Source organism: Euprymna scolopes, chromosome 14 (assembly GCF_053919585.1).
Source record: "Euprymna scolopes isolate OS-2025 chromosome 14, ASM5391958v1, whole genome shotgun sequence".
NCBI classification, from domain to species: Eukaryota; Metazoa; Mollusca; class Cephalopoda; order Sepiida; family Sepiolidae; genus Euprymna; species Euprymna scolopes.
Window position 1 is genome coordinate 47,031,050 of NC_136495.1, and position 19,883 is coordinate 47,050,932.

General features: G+C 35.7%; 1 protein-coding gene across 2 annotated transcripts in view; it reads left to right on the top strand.

Annotated features, from left to right (window-relative positions):
• Positions 1-19,883, top strand: part of LOC145292973 (EF-hand calcium-binding domain-containing protein 4B-like) — a 364,830-nt gene that overhangs the window by 151,084 nt on the left and 193,863 nt on the right. The window lies entirely within an intron of this gene.

Here is a 19,883-nt window from a genome sequence, read left to right on the forward strand (position 1 = left end):
GACTTGGCCTGCCTTGATAGAGTTCAAAATAGACTTCGTAGCCTCGTAGGAGATGTCCTTTTTTCTTCCTTGCAACCTCTATCTCACAGAAGAGATGTTGCGAGTTTGTCTCTGATGTATCGTTATTTTCATGGAAAGTGTTCGACTGAGCTTCAATCTATGGTCCCCCCTCGCCAAACTTTCACAAGAAACACTCGTCTAGCTGTAAACACTATCAATAATTCCCCCCCCACTCTTTATCTGTGCCTAAACCTAAACGTAGATTCCATGAACAAAGCTCCTTTCTTAGAACTTCACGCCTGTGGAATTGTCTTCTGTTTTCCTGCTTTCCGGCTGACTACAATATGGTTGTCTTCAAGTCTAACGTAAATAAGTTCTTGATGAGCCGTTCCATATAAGTTATTAAATTTACCAAATTTTCATTACTAATGATTACTATATTGTCCAATTTCTACTGTACACTCTTTAACCCTTATCCTTGAGTGACCTCTTGGCCTTGATAATGTGGTGATGCCAATGTAAAAAAAAAAAAAAAGTATACTTACACAGAAAGATATGACAAGTCTTTATTAAAGTTTGTGCCTATTTCCATTCTATGGAGGCCAGGCGCGAACGCAGACCCCACAACTTTTTTATACCATCCCTATTTAAGTTAAAACATATCATCAAAGTATTATGTACATCTATATCAAAAACGCTGGTAAACGATTTTTTAATTTTTTATTTCCATACTTTGTGGACCAGGCGCGAACGCAGACCCCACAATTTTTATGAACCACTGTTCTGCCAGATCAAACATACCCATTCCTGTGTCTCGATACATCTTCTAGCATTATGTGATGTTTTCTATAATAGTCAACCATATAGGAGCCTATTCCTGACCAGACACACACACAGACGTTCAGCTTTATATTATATATATATATATATATATATATATATATATATATATATATATATATATATATGGATATAGATATATAGATTTATTTATTATTTTTTTTAAAAACAGTAATCTACATACACGCATGTTTCGGAGTCCTACCCCTCTTCAGCGTAGCTTGACTGTTGTTAGGTCTCAAACCTTGGACCTTATGTATTTCAGTCCAGCGTCTTAATCCATCACGCTATGATGCCATAGACAATTTACTGCTTAGTTTGTATCATTTATCTATTTACGTAGTTTTGTTGTTGATTTTTTAAACGATATTAAGGTTATCATCTCCACCTTGGAGATCCGGTGTTTTCTTAGAAAGTTCCCTTCTTTTTATTTGGACGTATTTATTTATTTTTTTTTAAAATATATATATATATATATATATATATATAGTAATTTATAAGATATATATGGCGATTAAGCTACACTGAATATTCTGCGTTTCATCCAACTATAGGATTCGTCAGGCTTGTAGCTTAATCACCATATATATCTTATAAATTACTAACTAGCTCTACCTACGTATTGAGCACTTTTGAAGTAAATACTTAATGTTTACGCATAAATCTATACTTTCGTATATTAAATTTATGTGAATAAATGAAGTAGTTTTATATATATATATATATATATATATATATATATATATATATATATATATATATATATATATATAGTAGCTCCATTACTTAATCTATAGGGGCAGATTGCTCTTGTTCTATCAGCAATGAAAAAGTTGAAGTATTAATTATTCTGTAATTCTTCGCTGTTATTGCCTGGAGTAAGGATTGAACCTTAAACCTCAAAAAGACTTTGCCAGAGAACTGATTGCTAAATAACGCTTTTGATCATTAATTATGGTTAACTAAAAATGAAATTTAAGATTTAATAGCTGAAAAGACCAGACGAGTGGGAAATTAATTTTAATAAACATTTCTATTTATTAAAATTAAATTGAAATTTAATTTTTTTTATAAATTTTCGAATTATATAATACTAGCGAGGGGTACCCGGCGTTGCCCGGGTGTTTGTAGGGGTGTGTGGTGTTAAATTAAAAAAAAGCCAGGGGGGCGGGGGGGGGGTAGGATAGAAGCCGAACCCCTGAGGCGAAGTTTGAAAATAAAATCGGCCAGCCAGAAGTGAAAGATGTTTGAAAGTCGTCGGGCGTTACGACGATGACGATGTAAGCATTGTCATAAGCGGAGTAAGAAAAGAAAACGTTTTAATTAAGCGGGGGGGGGTAAAACACACAAAAAATAACGTACGGCAAACGAACGATTAAAACAGAAAAATGAACGAACGTTACGTGAAAAATGGCTTAAATAATACAGGGTTCAATATTTAAATTAAAAAAATCGAGAAAAAAGAAAAAAACATCTCACACCACGATTCGAACCCAAAACGTTTAGATAAGGAACCAAGGCCTTAACTACCTGCGCTAAAGTGGCGTATATTAAGTTTGTTCGGTTTATCAACTATTTAAAGTAAATCAGGTCATGACGTCATCTGACGTATGCATTGTTGACCCTCCCCCCCTGTCGATTTCGGATCTCTCTCTCTCTCTCTCTCTCTCTCTCACTCTCTCTCTCTCTCACTCTCTCTCTATCTCTCTCTCTCTCTCACTTCGTCTTCCTTACTCTAAAGACTGGAAAATAGCGTCTGGCTGTTTTTATATTTAAAAACTTCGTTCGTTAATATTTTTTGTAAGCATATTTTTTTTTTTTTTACTTCACATGTTTGGCTTATTATTTTTCGTTTAACTATCGAGTCTAACTATTTTGAATGTGGTAATAACTTTGGTAACGTTGCCATAGCGTAGAAGTTTATAGTTTAGCTTTAATTAATTTTTTTTTACCAATAACAACATTTTTATATTGTAAATTCAGACCGCCATTAGAGGTTGCTGACGTCAAGATCACGTGACATGACTCAGCGGGTTTTAAATACAAGTTGACCCAAAATAAACGGCCGCGTGTATACTTTATGTAGAAGAGTTAGCGCCCGTATTTTTTGGGGCAGTTATAAATCGATTTAAAAATATGTAATGTTTAACATTAAAATGTCACTTTTTTTGGCCCCCCCCCTGCAGAAAATCGATCAGTTGACGTACTTCTGATGGCCACTTTGGGCCAATTTTTCGATATTTGTCGTCCGGAATGTAGGGCTTTCATATGAGACCAAGTTTGTAAATTTTTGTTGTGTCTGTCGAAAGTTTTTAGCAGACACACAAACATACACACAAACAAACACACATACATTTTCGCTTTTATATATATAGATTCTTCTACAGATAATACAGTTTTTTTTTTTATTATTATTTTGTATGTATATATGTATGTAGGTGCATGTATATGTACATACATATACACACACATACAAGGTCATCCCGAAAGTAAAACCTTTATTTTTGAACTCAAAAAGTTGAAGAGCTACAAAGACAAGAATGGTACGATAAAACTAGCAACATTTTTGTGCGCCAGAATTCATTTTTCTACATAGTCACCAACATTCTTAATGCACTTTTTCCATGAGTCTCTGCTTCTGACGCATGTCTATCACAGGTGTTGCTTTCTTAGTCTCACACGGTCAAAATCTGCAACATGTCATGTCATGAATGCGTAAGTTCAGTCATCATAACAATGCAATTTGTAATCCCCTCTGATTCATTCAGGCAGAATAAAAAATTGGAGGCATTACTTTTGGAGCTCCCCTCGTGTACATAAATTGATTTTAATAAACGTTTCTATTTATTAAAATTAAATTGAAATTATTTTTTTTTTTAAATTTTCAAATAATAAAATATTCTTCTTTGGGAAATGCAGACAGTTTTTTTTTTTTTTTTTTTTTTTTTCGTGTCATGGTGGAGGAGGTAATTCCTGACACGTCCTTAGAGGTTGGAAATTGAGGCTGAATGAGATTTAAATTTGAACGTTGATCAAACGCGTAGGTCAAATACTAATAGGAAATTCACTATTTGAAAAGCACTCAATATTAAGAATCTAATTAATTTATTTAAATCTCATTCAGCCTCAATTTACAACCTCTGAGGATGTGCCAGGAGTTACCTCCTCCACCATGACCTGAAAGAAGAAAAAAAAAACTTTATCTGAAGAATATTTTACTATTTGAAAATTTGAAAAAAAAAAAAAAAAAAAAAAAATTCAATTTAACTTTAATAAATAGAAACGTTTATTGCCCCCACCCCACCCGACAAAAGGAGGGTGGACATGTAAATTCACCCTTGTCTATTCGTCCATTCGTCTGTCCACGCTTTTCTCAATAACTACGTCTTGGAATTTTTTTTTAAATTTTGCACAAACATTAAACATGATAATATGTTAAATGTAACAGAAAGGATTTTCCGAGAAAAATCCCGGTTGCACCCGTAGGGGTGCCTTTCGGGTTAAAATGACTAAAATTGACACTTTCGTGCTTATTAAAAAAAATTGATGGCTTGGATTTTTATAAAATTTGCTGAAAAGTTGTACCTATTTACAATGCCTCCCCACAGGACAGAGTTAGACACCAGGGTCGTTTTTTAATGTGGAGAAAAGGTACAAAAATAAAAAATTGTCTCAGTCGTGAAGGACTGCTACCCCACCGAAAGAGAACAAGAAATGGAAGTGTAGCATCTGAAGAACAGATGGTATTTATTTTCTCCCCCACCGAGCAAATTAGGCACAAGGCCGATTTTTAATGTGAGGAGTGAAGGGAGGGGGAAGGGAAAAAGGGGACCAGCTCCCGAGAGGTGGGAAATGGGAGCTGGTTAATGGGCAGGCATGTGGGGTTGCCCCCACATCTGGTCTTTGCTAGTCATAGCTAGTCATAGCTGGCAGTATCTGCCGGAACAGATACTACACTTTGATCTCGGCCAAAAGGCCAAAACTGATTTCTATATAATTTTGTTTGTCTATGCTTCGCGATAACTCTTGGGTGTGCCTCAGGGGCTCTTTTAGGGCAAATAAAAACACTCCATTTTTAGGACTATTTTACCATATTTGTCCAAAATTTTCTGTGTATGTCTATTTAGCAGTTTTGCATGGTGCTAAACTAAAATGTAAATATGTTAAGGCCTTGGGGACTTTTGGGGATAAATTGGGGGTGGGGGCAATGATGGATTTGGTCATTTCTTTTTTTGCATGATGCAGATCTGACGTCCCTTGGGGCTTTGGGGGCTAAAGGGAAGGGGGAAAATGCTGAAGTTAGTCTTTTTTTTTTTATTCCTCATTGATTGTGCACTCACGGGGGACCATGTATGCTTAACTTGTTAAAATTAATTTTGCACTCATCTGGTCTTTTCAACTGTTTAATCTTAAATTCTTAATATCGAGTGCATTTCAAATAGTGAATTTCTTATTAAAATGAATATATATTTGTATTGTTCTTTGTTTTATTATGAAAAAGTCAAAATATCTTTTACCTGGAACTATTACACCTGATTTGATTCAGGGTTGAAATTTCGAGTAAGAGTTGTTTTCGTATAATTTGAATTCTTCAGACTACTGTTCTTATCTTGAGTATTATTATCGCGACGTTTTAGTTAATGTAATCTCCGACCTTCTTCAGGTGTATCTTGTCGAACTTGGGAATCTCTCCGTTGAACTTGGGAATCTGCACGGAATTTCAAACAGAACCTTTTGTTTAATTAATGGAGGTAGTATGCTCGCATTTGTATTTTGAGTTACTTGTGACTTCTACCCAGTCATGGCTGACAGAACGAAAGCATGCTAATCCTATGGATTAAATACAGGGTTCCATTCGAAATTCTGTGAAAATTCCAGAGTTTGACAGAAAGATTCTCGAGGCTGACAAGATACACCTGGAGAAGTTCGGAGGTTATATCGACCAGAACGTGGTGAAAATGACACTAAAGATGAGAACAGTAGTCTGAAGAATCCAAATAATTCAAATAACCAATCTTCATCTTATAAATTTAGACGCATAAGAGACTATCACAAACAAACATTTGTCTACAAACGTTTGTTTGTGATAGTCACTAACACCTTTCAGTGCTGACTGGTATGCACGACCATCATCAGTGGGGATAATGACCAGTTCATTGTTTCAGCTCCATTACACTTCCACTTTCTGTTTCAACCACCAATGTAACAACATTGTCAGATATTTGCTGCTTTCATTCAGATCATTTCTGTTGACATGCTTGTGAGCAAGATTTGTTAAGTGTTTCAAATAATTTTTTCTACTTTAAAATTCTCTTCCCTTGTTTTCTCTTCATTTTAAATCTATATGATAAAAGTGAGCGTGCGCATGTCTGGCTCACTTTAATAATCATGTATGCAAATATAAATTTATGAACAAAGACGGGGAAGTTTAATCTTAATAATAACAGATAATAGTAATAAAAAAAATGGAAAGTAAAAATTCTTTCACTTCTAAAATTGACACAGATTTCTGTATTATTAAAACAAAACCAAATGTGAGATAGTTTTATCATCTTTTGGAATGATTAATTTTATTTCAATGATTTCAAGTAATGAATTTTTTCATAGAAATCGCTGCAGACATAGTATGAAGCCACTTGATGTAAAGACCTAAAAAATAGCAATTAAATTGCTAACGTTTTTCATTTATCTGTATTATCTATATTAGATTTATATTATATTTTTCTATATTACCATCATAACAGGTTAGTGCTATTTAATTCAATAATGCAACTTAGTTTTTTTAAATATTGTATACTAGCATTTCAGCCCGGCGTTGCCCGGGTGTTTGGAGGTGTATGTTGAGCAAAAAAAATAAGTGGTAGTAAGAAGGCAGGCTCAAACAAAGGTGGAAAGGAATGTGAAAAAAACCTGACGTCTTTGCTGTTACGACCACTGCCAAACTGGAAGTGATGTAGGTTTAAATTAAGGCTAGACAATCGAAAGGAGAGGATGACTTTCAAAAATATCGGCGAAAAAAGCGATCCCCCTCCCCTGTAGAAAAGTGCCAAGTTGAAGGTGAAGATATTAATGTTTTTAGCCAATTTTTCGATATTTGTCGTCTGAAAGGTCGACCTTCAAGAGGATACTGATCTTGTGAAAATTTGTCGCCTCTGTCGAAAGTTTTAGGCAGACATGCAAACATACATACATACATTTATATATTGATAGCTCAAATTTTCGACCCAAACCGATTAAAAACCTTGCCCTATATCTGAATACCCTTTATGTAAAATTTCAAATGTTTAGACCAGAAATTGTCTGAGTAATTTGGTAGAGACCGCAGAGGTCAAATATTTTTAACTTTGACCCCTATTATGACCCCTTAACATTTATTGTTTTGGGCTCAAATTAAGTTATTAAGTTAGATCCATGTCTAAGGAACCTATATCTAAAATTTCAAGTGTTTATACCGAAAATTGGCAGAGGAATTTGGTAAAGTTCTCAAAGGTCAAATCATTGAACTTTGACCCCTTAACAGCCAAATTTCTGGGCGAAAACGGATTACAAAAATTTTCCCAATTCTCAGTACCTTGTATATCAAATTTCGAGTCTGTAGACTTAAAATTGACAGAGTTATTGCGTAGGGAAATGTACACAGACACACACACACACGTTCATTTTTATAGATATATCGTAAAGATGAAAGGCCCAAAAAACTCTTTAAATGCCTAATTTGCTTATCTATATTTTTTAAACAATTCATTTGTAATTTTATTGTTCTGTTTATTTCCATATATGTGCAATATTTTTGTCTATAACAACAGCAGTTAGTTAAAGTAATATAAAAAGGATGCATTATTAAACCTTTCATAAAATATTTGCTGATTTCAGGGGAAGTAATTAAAAGTAACTAGAGAGAAAAATGTACAAGGTATAGGTAACCGAGGAAATGTTGCATCCCTCTGCCTGTTTTACAAGTATTTTAATGGTGGATGCTCTGACGAACTATAAACCCTTGTACCCCCTCAACGAAAATACCCCTGACAAACCCGATAAGCATCGAAGTCCCACCCCTACACAGTTGAGATCCTTAGATGTAAGAAAGCCTTTTACTCTAATAGCTTCTTCCCCAGAACTGCAAGACTTTAGAATTCTCTTCCGGTTTCCTACTTTCCCAACTGTACTAACATGCAGAAATTCAAGTATAATGTGAACAGACATCTTGCTGCTAAACTCCTTACATAGTACCCCTGCAACTTAGGTCCCTTAATGTGCCTTGCTTGGGGTGAAAATGTAATAAAAAAAAAAAAAAGGTAAAAAGTTCTGAAAGGGGAAAGGATAGAGGGGGGGATTTGACCTACTTCTCTCTCTCTCTCTCTCTCTCTCTCTCTCTCTCTCTCTCTCTCTATGCCCCCCCCCGTTACCGTTAGCGATGCAGTATAGAGAAAAAGGAAAGAGTGTTTGGCTGCTTCCTCCCATTAGCGATCAATACCACATTTTTAATTGTTTTTAATAAGTAAAAAATAAAGAACGCACACACATACTCACATGCACGCACAGAGCAAATTTTCTTTTCTTTTTTCTTTTTTTTTAAACTCTTGTTCAACCCAAAACAAGGCAACTTGCTACTTAGGCAAAAGGGTCTACTATTTGGGACCATGTTTACAGGGAGCTGTCTGAAGAGATGAACGAGATGTCTGTTCATATTACATCGAAACTTTAGACTGTTAGAGAAGCAGGAAACAGGGAGGGAATTCCAAAGGCTAGCAGTCCGAGGGAATAAACGATTACAGTATAAAGCTGTTCATTTTTTAGCAGTTTTATTGAAAAGATCGAAATTAGCAAAACGTCAATATCTATTTATATGCTTAAATTTTTGTGTTTATCTATTTATAGTGTACCCCGGATATAAGAGACTTCTCCGGTCCCTGTAGCTCTAATTTGGAACCAGAGAAAATCTCTCTTATATCCGTTTTTCTTATATTCGGCCTCTTATATCCGGGTCACACTGTATAAGAACGAATGCATGGTTACAGCAAACTCATGAATGAAATGTTTGATATTCAACATTTTTGTTTCAACTATTTCAAGTAGCAAGCTTTGTGAAGCAGTTATAGCAAGTGGGTGGAGCCTGTTAGTATTTAATACATAAGGTTTAAATATGGGACGGTTTAGAATTAAATTAAAACACTTCTTCATCTCCCTCCTCTACCAGGCAACGCCAGGTCGGGACACCTGTTAGTAAATTCATTAGACTTCTTAAAACTAGAAAACAAATATTTTAGAAATCTTTCAAAAAATTTGCCTAAAACTAAAAGCATCGCAAACATTCATTTGTCACATGACAAACTGAAGCAATTAAATTGTCCTGTTTCACATGTAAGATCAAAACAAAACGACTCGGTCGTCTTTTTGCCTGGATGACAGCTGGCATTATCACTGGATTTTTGTTTTTATGGACTTTTCAACAGTCGTCTTTGTTTGTATTATTTGGACTATGTTCTAACCTTGAGTGTGATTTTAACAACATTTCGGCGGATGTAACCTTCAACCTTCTTCAAGTGTATCTTGACGAACTCGGGAATCTGCACAGAATTTTGAACAGAACCCTTTATTTAGTCCACATCCATAGCATAATAAATAATAGATAAAGTTACAAAAGAATATATATATATATATATATATATATTATTTCCACAGCCAAACACCGTCGTAGACCACAAGAGCATGACAGCCAATGAACCGGAAGTCCAAGACTTGAGTTTCACCCTCATTTGGGCTCGTCAGTTAGACATATCCGAACCTGGGATTTGAAACCTGAGCCTCTTGCATGCGAAGCAAGCCCTCTGCCAACTGACCAAATGCCCCCCCCCACCCACACACAAGACATTCTATTGACTAACACAGATCAAGCAAACCGTGGCGAAATCCGACTGGAATGGACCTAATTCATCTCGACAAGGGAAATTCCTACTTGTGAGACGTCGGCTTGGGGTTATTAACTAGTTGGATGACCGCGTTCCTTGTCAAGACAAAGTAGGTCCATTCCACAGTCAGATTTCGCCGTGGTTTGCTTGATCTGTGTTAGTTAATAGAATGTCTTGTGTGGGGGGGGGGTATTTGGTCAGTTGGCAGAGTGCTTGTGTCACATGCAAGGGGCTCGAGTTTTGAATCCCGGATTCGGATATGTCTAACTGATGAGTCCAAATGAGGTGTTTGGCTGTGGAAATATTTATATAATCTCTCACATTCTAAAAAATTATATATATCTGGCGTAAATATCACAAAATACAATTGCAACTACTCTGCCGATTTTTCAGATTATGTAATCGCGCCCATATTCCTTTTATTTTATTTTCAAGTTAATGAGTTCCTATTCTTTTGATGAGTCAGGGTAGAAAAAATTAAAAAATGAGATGATAATTATATGAATGATTCTGTGCTATGAAACAGATGCTGTCAAGAATGGAACATCTTGACATGTTGAAAGAAATAAACGGTAAGATGAACAACATCTTGGAATTTGGGAAACAGACATTTTGTCATATATATATATATATATATATATATATATACGAGCAGTTCAGTCCGGCTTTGCTCGGACCCTATATACTGTTCATCACTTTATGTGCATATATATATATATTTAAAAGTTTGACTCATACCAGGTAACCTACATCTAAAATTTAAAGTGTTCAGACCCAAAATTGGTGAAGGAGATTGGTAGAGTCAACTTTGACCTCTTGGCAGCCAAGTTATCGCCCAAAAACTGATTAAAAAGCTTGCCCTATCTCTGAATACCCTTTATGTAAAATTTCAAATGTTTAGATCAGAAATTGTCTGAGTAATTTGGTAGAGACCGCAAAGGTCAAATGTTTTTAAACTTTGATCCCAATTTTGACCTCTTATCATTTATTGTTTTGGGCTCAAATCAAATGAAAAAGTTTGATCCATATCCAAGTAACCTACATCTAAAATTTCAAGTGTTTAGACCCAAAATTGGCGGAGGAGTTTGGTAGAGTTTCCAAAGATCAAATTGTTGAACTTTGACTCCTTGACAGACAAATTTCTGGCCAAAAACCGATTAAAAAAGATTTTCTCAAATCTCAATACCCCTTATGTAAAATTTCGAGTCTGTAGACTGAAAATTGACAGAGTACTTTGGTAGAGAAATGTACACACACGGACAGGCAAGTTCACTTTTATAAGTAAAAATTAAGTTTACAAGCCAAAAGCTTCTGTAAACTTTAAGAGCATATTAATATTTATATAGTGATCCCAACTAAATAAAAAAGTTCAATACAACCAAAATAGGAAATAGAGATTGTCATAAAAAACACACCTAAAAGATTGTAAATTATAATTTACTAATATTTTATTGTTCAGCAGCAATCTTGATATTACATTTTGAGTATCTTGTTGAACAATAAATTCTTGTAAATTATAATTTATAGTCTTTAATTGTGTTCTTTTTATTATTATTGGCTCACATGGAGCTTTCACACAAGTCAACAAACGATCTGATTGGAAACCTGTGGTATTCTCTGGAAGCTAAGTGACAACAAGTCTCCCCAGACGTCCAGCCCTCTCCACCTCCTTCGATAGCATTTGCAAATGAATTTGCATCATCGCAACAGCCGCTTACCATTGATTTCTCGCTGGTAGTGGCCATTGGTTTATACTGGAATTTGAGTGGCACTCAGCCTCCCCAAGGTCCCAGTTCTCTTTGCGCTTGTCCAGCCGAGGTCTGGTTGGCGCTCGCTCCTCGGTCTTTCAGTCCTTATTGACCCTTCTCGGCCCTTTGGTATCATTTTTTTTGGTGGGGGGGGGGGTCGGTGATGAAACAATGGGGGGAATGCATGATGGGGGGTGTAGAACTTATAAATATGCAGTTTCGGTGTTCTTCATTCCCCGTAACGCTTATTCGTTATATTGTCTTGTATTATTCTCCGTATTCAAGGGTTTTCCTTAATATTTCAGTCGTTTTCATTATCGTTAGTCGTTGTACTTTTGCAGTTATTCCTCTGATTCCAATTTCTGACATTCTTTTTTCAAAGTTTTTCGGGATTGTTCCTAGTGCTCCTATTATTATCGGTACTATTTTTATTTTCTTCATTATTATTATTATTATTATTATTATTATTACTATTATTATTATTATTATTACTATTATTATTATTATTATTATTATTATTATTATTATTATTATTACTATCATTATTATTATTATTATCATATATATTTTTACTCAACACGCATCTCCAAACACCCGGGCAACGCCGGACACCCAGGCTAGTTAAATAAATAAAACTTAGTCTGGTATAATCTGGTAACTAAAACCATGATCAGTAGAAAAGGGCCATGATTAGCTATCTAAAAATCTTGTCTAACTGCTACTAAAAGTGATCTATTATAAACTGGTGTCAACAGTGCAAAAACCGTGAAAAAATTGTATGTTTAGGCAGATCATGATTAGAAATATTGAAGAGGGCATTCACTTGTTGCTCAGTATAATTTATTATTATTATTATTGATGTTTCACCCCAAACAAGACACAGGGCCACTAAGTCATGAGAGGCTACTATTTGGGACTAGATTTGCAGAGATACTATGTATGGAGTTGGGCAGCGTGATGTCTGTTTACATTACACTTGAATTTCTGCATGTCAGTACAGTCAGGGAAGCAGGGGCCTGGGAAGGAATTCCAAAGTGCAAGGAAGAAGCTATCTGAGTATATAGGAGTGGGAATTTGCTGCTTGTCACGTTTGTCAGGCATATTGTTGCTGAGGAGGTACTAGTGTTCGGAGTTCGTCAGAGCACTTGTTATTTAAATATTTTTAAAAACAGGAACAAGGATGCCACATTTAGGCAATGGGACAGAGGTTGGAGTTTAGTTGATAGTTCAGAGCCTATTATGTTGGTGACTCTTTTTTTTTTTTTTTAACTCTGTCAACCATTCAGGGGAGATAACTTTTGAATAATCTGAGTCTATAATATAATTCTAACATTAAAAATGTAAACATCACAGTTAAGTCAGATCGATTTTTCTTCCTTGGTAAAAACGGCAGTCTCAATCATTTCGTTTACATATTTGCTTTTTTTTTTTTTTTAATTTTTATTTATTTTTTGTAAGTCTTTATGTTCGCGAGGAAGCTCTATTTCTCATGCACTTATTGGTGGGTTTTTCATAACAAAGGAAAAAAAATTAAAAATAACAAAAACATAACTTTCTTCTCACCCAAGGCTGCCTGATAAACAAATATATGTTGTTTACTTAGAATATAAACATATTTCAGAATGCATGAAATAAGTTTTCAGGTCAACTTGGAATAATTATGGAGAAGAAGGCGGATCTATTTCTATAATTGTCTTCAAGAAATATCTAACTAAAAAGTTAAGTATAAAAAAGTTGATATACAAGTTTCTTTTTGTGTATATGCGTACTACTGTCATCATCGTTATCATCATCATCATAGTATGTGCATACTATCATCATCGTTATTATCGGCAGCAGCAGCTAAACATCTGTTTTAAATGCTGGATGGTTGTTAGAAATTGACTTTTTTTTTTTTACAAAGGAGTCACCACTTATCAAGACCTGGAGGCCACTAGAGGATAAAGGTTAATAAGTATACAGTAGTCAATGAGACAATAATGTAGTAACGGTTAGTAATGGGAATTTGGTAAATTGGATTACTTCAGGGGGATGGCTCATCAAGAACTTGTTCACAATCATATTGTAGTCAGTCGGAAAGCAGGGAAACAGAAGAGAGTTCCACGGGCGTGCAGTTCTATGAAAGAACCTTGTTCATTGAATCTACGTTTAGGTTTAGGCACAGATAAAGAATGGGGGAAATTGATAGTGGTTTCAGTTAAACGAGTGTTTTTCATGAAAGTTTAGCAAAGGGGGATCATAGATTGGAACTCAGATGAGCACTTACCATGAAAATAATGATCAAGCAGAGACAGGCTCAGAACATCTCTTTTGTGGGAAAGAGGTTGCAGGAAAGAGAAAAGGACATCCCTAACTAGGCTACAAAGTCTAGTTTGAACTCTGTCAAGGCAGGATAAGTTGCTTCTAGCAGCGCCTGCCTAGATGTGGTAACAGTACTCCATCCTTGGACGTACTTGGCTCTTATACAGGTAGAGAATTGCATCAGCAGTGAGATATTTACTGGAGTGGTAGAATGATCCCACCATTTTCCCATCGACCTTGGCAATTTATGTGCTCCATTTTAGATCAGGAGTAAAGGTCCGATCCCGAAGCTTGTCAAAACATGGAGCCTCCCCAATACGAGAGCCATTCATTTCAATTGATGCCATACTGAGATCAGAGCATTGATGATGATGGAAAGATAGAAGCTTGGTTTTAGATGCATTAAAATTAATCAGTTACCTCTTTCCCCATTGTACCACATGATCAAGATCAGAAGAGAGAGAATCTGAGAGAACTTGGTCATTTATGGCCTTTGAAGTGTTTCCATAGATAGTGTCGCCAGCATAAATGTCTATATAAGATCTTAAGATGTGATTTAGATCATTGACGTAGATCAGAAAGAGTTGAACCTAGGATGGACCTTTGAGGGACTTCAGCATTAATACTGTGAGCTTCTGATTTCTGCCCATCAACCACTACTCTTATGAGCCTATCAGAGAAATGATTCAATAATTGAGAAGACATTTCCAGCTATACTGTAGCTGGAGATCTTGTGAAGTAGACCTTTATGCCACATCCTATCAAAGGCCTTTGATATGTCGAGCAATTGCCCTAGAAAGGAAGCCTCCATCGAGAGATTCGCTAATCCTATGAGATATAACTGTTAGCACATCTGTAGATCTAGCAGAACGGAAACCATATTGCATGTCACTAAGAAGGTTATTTTTGCTGTGGTGGTTGACTACTACTCTATTTAACACAGATCCCAGCAACTTACTCATGATGCACAAGAGACTTATTAGTCTGTACTGAGAGGGAGACGACCGATCACCTGAATTTTTAAATACAGGGCATATTGGCGAGGTTTTCCATGGTGTTGGGAAGCAATTCTCGTTAAGACAACACTTAAACAGCCTTGTAAGTATGGGAGCTAGTTCTGGTTGAAGCTTTTTCGGCACTATAATTGGAATTTCATCAGGGCCAGTTTCTTTACTGGAATCAGGGTTTTTGATTAGCTTGGCAATATCACACACAGATATTTGTATGTTATATAGTGTGTTTTTAGACACAGGCGAAAATATGGAGGGTTGATGGCCCTGATCACATAGGGTAGAGTTAGCTGCAAAGTTCTTGGTAAAGAGTTTGTGCTTTGTCTGGTACGAACGAGATTACATCAGTTTCAAACTCGATGCTTCCAATCAGTTGTAAGACAATGGACACCCTGTAAGAGTAGTTGTGCATGTAATTGAATTGGCACTGCTTGGGTTCAGTGGCAAGGAGAGGCTAACTGGAAACAATGCCAAAATAAATAAGTGTAGAGCACATACACCACCTGATACACGTGATTATGCTGTATATTGATTGACTTCCAAACTAACTGCATAATAAAATTTAAACTTACTGACATATAATTGGTTTGATATGCAATATTGCTAAACTCACACAAGAATTTTTGAATAGATAATCCACTCATGAGAAAGTAACAAATCAAAACTCTGAGAATGGGCTTGCTCATGTGAGCATAATGGAACATTCCAGTCTTCTTATAAATCTTCTTTTTTTTTTTTTTTTTTACATGGGGGTCACCACTTATCAAGGCCCAAAGGCTACTCAGGGATAAGGGTTATTGCGTGTACAGTAATCAATGAGATAGTATTGTAGTAATCATTAGTATTGGGGGTTTTGATAGAGTGTCTTACTTAAGGGGGCGGTTTGTCAGGAGTTTGTTTATGTTGGACTTGAAGACGTCCAAGTTGTAGTCAGGTGGGAAACAGGCAAGCAGCAGAGAGTCTGCTTTCCAGCGTTCTTTTCAGTTTATTTCTTGAGTCAAACTTCTGTACGCGGCTCACAAAAATCATACCCCAGAATTTTCTGGTCTATATGAAGTATTCCTCATTGGTGACAGCTATCCAGTAAATGCTAGATTGCAGGTATTTATCCACTCCACGCCAATCAAATGACTTTTTTTATAAAATCTTATTTTTTCCTATAATATATATATATATATATATATATATATATATATACAATTTATTATTTATTAACAAAAAATAAATTTGATTCAAGAATCTTAAGTAGGACGATCCCTAGTGTGTTTGCAGTATTATGGTGAATGAAAATTCTAGCTAGGATTAATATAGACCACCCAAGGTATACTGACAAGAATGACCAAAGACCCCTCTCCCTAATTTTTGAGTGGCCTTATGCCTAATTTTTTGTTGTTTTGATTTGTCTTGTACATTTCAAGAAAATAAAAATATATATAACTCAATTGCAGCGAGGCTCAGTGCTTGTATGTGAAGTCAGGAAACACACAAAGGAATTGCACAGAAGCAACATCGTCACTTTCACTTCGTTGATTTGTGGTTCTGTACCTGACACATCTTTACGCACAGGCAGAAACGACCAGAAGACGACATATTCTGATGTTGATCCCACCTGTATTTTTACTAGCGCTCTGTTAGCCAGGTTGTGACTCTAGTAATACCACGTGGTGCCAAATCTGGGGGTGACAATGTCAGAAATTAGAGTTCCTGATGACATAGCACCAACACTACTGTTACCATCAGGTCTACTACAGTGAAGAAGGATTGGACTATCCCTGTGTCATTGATTCATGGCAGTTAGAAATCCATTTGTTTGGTTTCTTGCTGGTGTCTTGTCTCATGCACTGTGTGACTCTGCTAGCATTTATTTAAGGATGAAAAATATCTAACTAGAAAAAAAATATTAAATAAACACTAACACCAAGAAATCTGTACTGTATTAGAAAGTCCTTCCGACATTGCCCAGTTATGAATGAAGACTTCTGTATACTACTGCTCTCAGCTCTGAACCCTATATTAATATTTTATAGTATTCTGTAATTTTCCAGTTCTCCTTTTATTTATTCGCTTCTTTTTTTTTTAATTTTCAAACATAACTAAATCCAAAACGAAGGAATATATAATGTGCCTAGACGTAAGGATTAGCAGCATCTTCCTGAATCTTCCCCAATCAGCATAATAGAAAGCATTGATTTCACATTCACTAACATTCAACATGTTGTCCAGGTAGTAGACGGTAATTTCAACATCAAGCGGAATGCCATCCACATCCATAATGGGCAGGCATTTACACCTCTGTGGCAGACATGCCAGTATCCTACAAAAAGTTGAGACCAACACTGGAAATTTTGTGTTCTTCATGTTGACTCTCAGTCCTTTGGTCTCCATGCTCATCTTTCATGTCAGCAACCTGGTGTTGCATTCCTTCAAGGAATCTGCAATAACAAGATTGTTTGCATATAGAAGGGGGTAAGTACTAACCTCTGATGGACCCCAACATCCACTCCAAACTCGCGCTGTAATGACTGTTGACGTGAACATGACTACAAGCATTTGCATAAATGCCTTGAGCAGCAGTACTCCACACCAAGGCTCTCATTGCCCCCCCCCTGAGTGTTTTCCTAGGTATGCAGTCAATAAATACAAAGCAAGGAAGTTTTCTGGATGCATTGTACTTTTCCTGCAGCTGATGTGTAAAGAAAATGGCATCCGAGATGCTTTTGTCTGGCACAAAACCAAACTGAATCTTGTTAATGCTCACCATCCTATAGATGCAAGTTCAAGATGCACTCAAGAAGTTTCATTACCTGGTCAGTAAGCTTAAGGTCACAACAATTGCTGTGAGTGAAAGCTTCACCTTTGCCTTTGTAAAGATTCATTATATAACTCGGCTCCAAATCCTTTGAGATCTCGGTATCGCGAAAAGCTATCTCGGTTAACTTCCTCACCAACTCAATTCCCTCTCTGCCATCTGCTAACAACTTTGAGTATCTCAATGATGATTTCAGATGAACCCGAAATCTTGCTATTTTAAAAACCACAAGTTGGGTGTTGTTGGATACATTCTTCTGTTGGGATGAATTCAATATTGCCTACTACTCCTCTGAAATTCTTTCAGAACAAGATGTAATCTGTCTGGGTTCTGTGGTTCCCAAAATAATAAATCACCGAGTGGAAAGTTGTTTTTTCAAACAATGTGTTGCCATATTATTTGGATTCATCAGACTACTGTTCTCATCTTGAGTGTGATTTTCACAACGTTTCGGTTGTAACCTCCACTAAAAGTATGGTTAGAAGAACATTGAAAAATCATAATACATGAAAAGATTGAAAAATCAGGTATAGCTGACCATATTTGGAAGGAAAAGGAAACCATCTACCATTATTGGACGAAATAAAAATTATAGACAGAAGAATGGTGGAGAGTAAGACGGCTCAAAGAAGCAGGACATATGCTGGGGAATAACCAATTACTAAGTAGACCTAGTATAGAATTTAATACGATATGAGAACTGTTACTTATAAATAATAGATCATATATACAAGTAATAAGTAAAGACAATAATATATATATATATATATATATATATATATATATATATATATATATATATATATATATAATAATTAGTAATAAATAGTGAGATTTACAACTAGAAATAAAATTAAGGCTCCTAAAATTCGTACTAGAATTGTCCGCAGTGGTTAGAGTACTCGAAAAAATCAATTGTAAACGTGATATTCTCCCAAAGGTTGAAGGTTCAATACTCAGTGTGGGCAACCGAAAAATACAATTGTGAATTACTTAGTTCTATCCAGTCATGTCTGACAGAACATGTTACCTCTGTGAAGTAAATAAAGGATTCCGTTTGAAATTCCATCCAAATTCTTGTGTTCAACAAAAACATTCCCTAGTTTGACAAGATACACCTGGAGAAGGTCAGAGGTTACATTGACCAAAACGTTATGAAAATCACACTCAAGATGAGAACACTAGTTCGATGAATCCAAATAATACGAATAACCAATCCTCATCTCAAAAATTCAGAAACATCAATGTATTGCCAATAAGGAGATTATTGGCGACTGCAAATTCTTGAATTCTTTCTCCATCAGCATTACAAAGTCATGGCCACCATGCATCTTGTTGAAAGCGCAGGTAGCTTGGAAACTGTGCTTTGCAGCAGGTTCTAGAACTATTCTTTTACATCTTCCAGGACTTTCAGAAAGTAATAGTTTTAAATAAGCAGAAAAAAAAAATGCTATTTTGTGTGGTATCAACCAAGACTGAGTTCCCCTTTTTTTTTAATTGATATATTTATTTAATTTTTTTTCATTCGTTTATTCATTATTTTATTTTATTATTTCTTTATTATTATTATTATTATTATTATTATTATTATTATTATTATTATTATTATTACTACTTACTAGGAGTTTTCACACAGTCCATCATCCAAGATTTTTCTTCGAAAACAACCTGTAGTGTTCTCTGAAGTCTGAGTGACGAGTGTCTCCAGATTTCCAGTATCCTCTCTTTCAATAACATTTGCAGATGAATTTACAATTGATTTATCGCTGGCAACGACCATTAGTCTTCACTGAAATTTGGGTGGCAATAAGCCTCTCCAAGGTTCCAATCCTCCTCGCACTCATCCAGCAGAGGTCTGGTTTCTGCTATCTCTCCTCAATCTTCCTTGACCCTTCACAACTATTTGGTGTGATGTCAGTTGATGCCAACACTTTTTGTCGGGAAGGGGAGAGGCTAACTTATTTCAGTTTTCTTGATTCCCTGTGGTGTTTCTTTGTGTTTCACTTCTGTGGCAGTTTCTATATGTCCGGTTAATTCCAGTAGCTGTGTGTATTAGTCTCCATATTCAAAGGCTTTCCTTAATATTTTAGCCGTTTTAATTATTGTTATCCACTCTATCTTGTCAGCCATTCCTCTGATCCCAATCTCTTTGATTCTTTTTTTTCAAAGTTTTTTCAGGATTGTTCCTAGTGTTCCTACTATGATTGGTGTTGTCTTGACTTTGTCTTCCACATCTCCTTCAGCTCCTTGGCCAGTTTTGTGTATT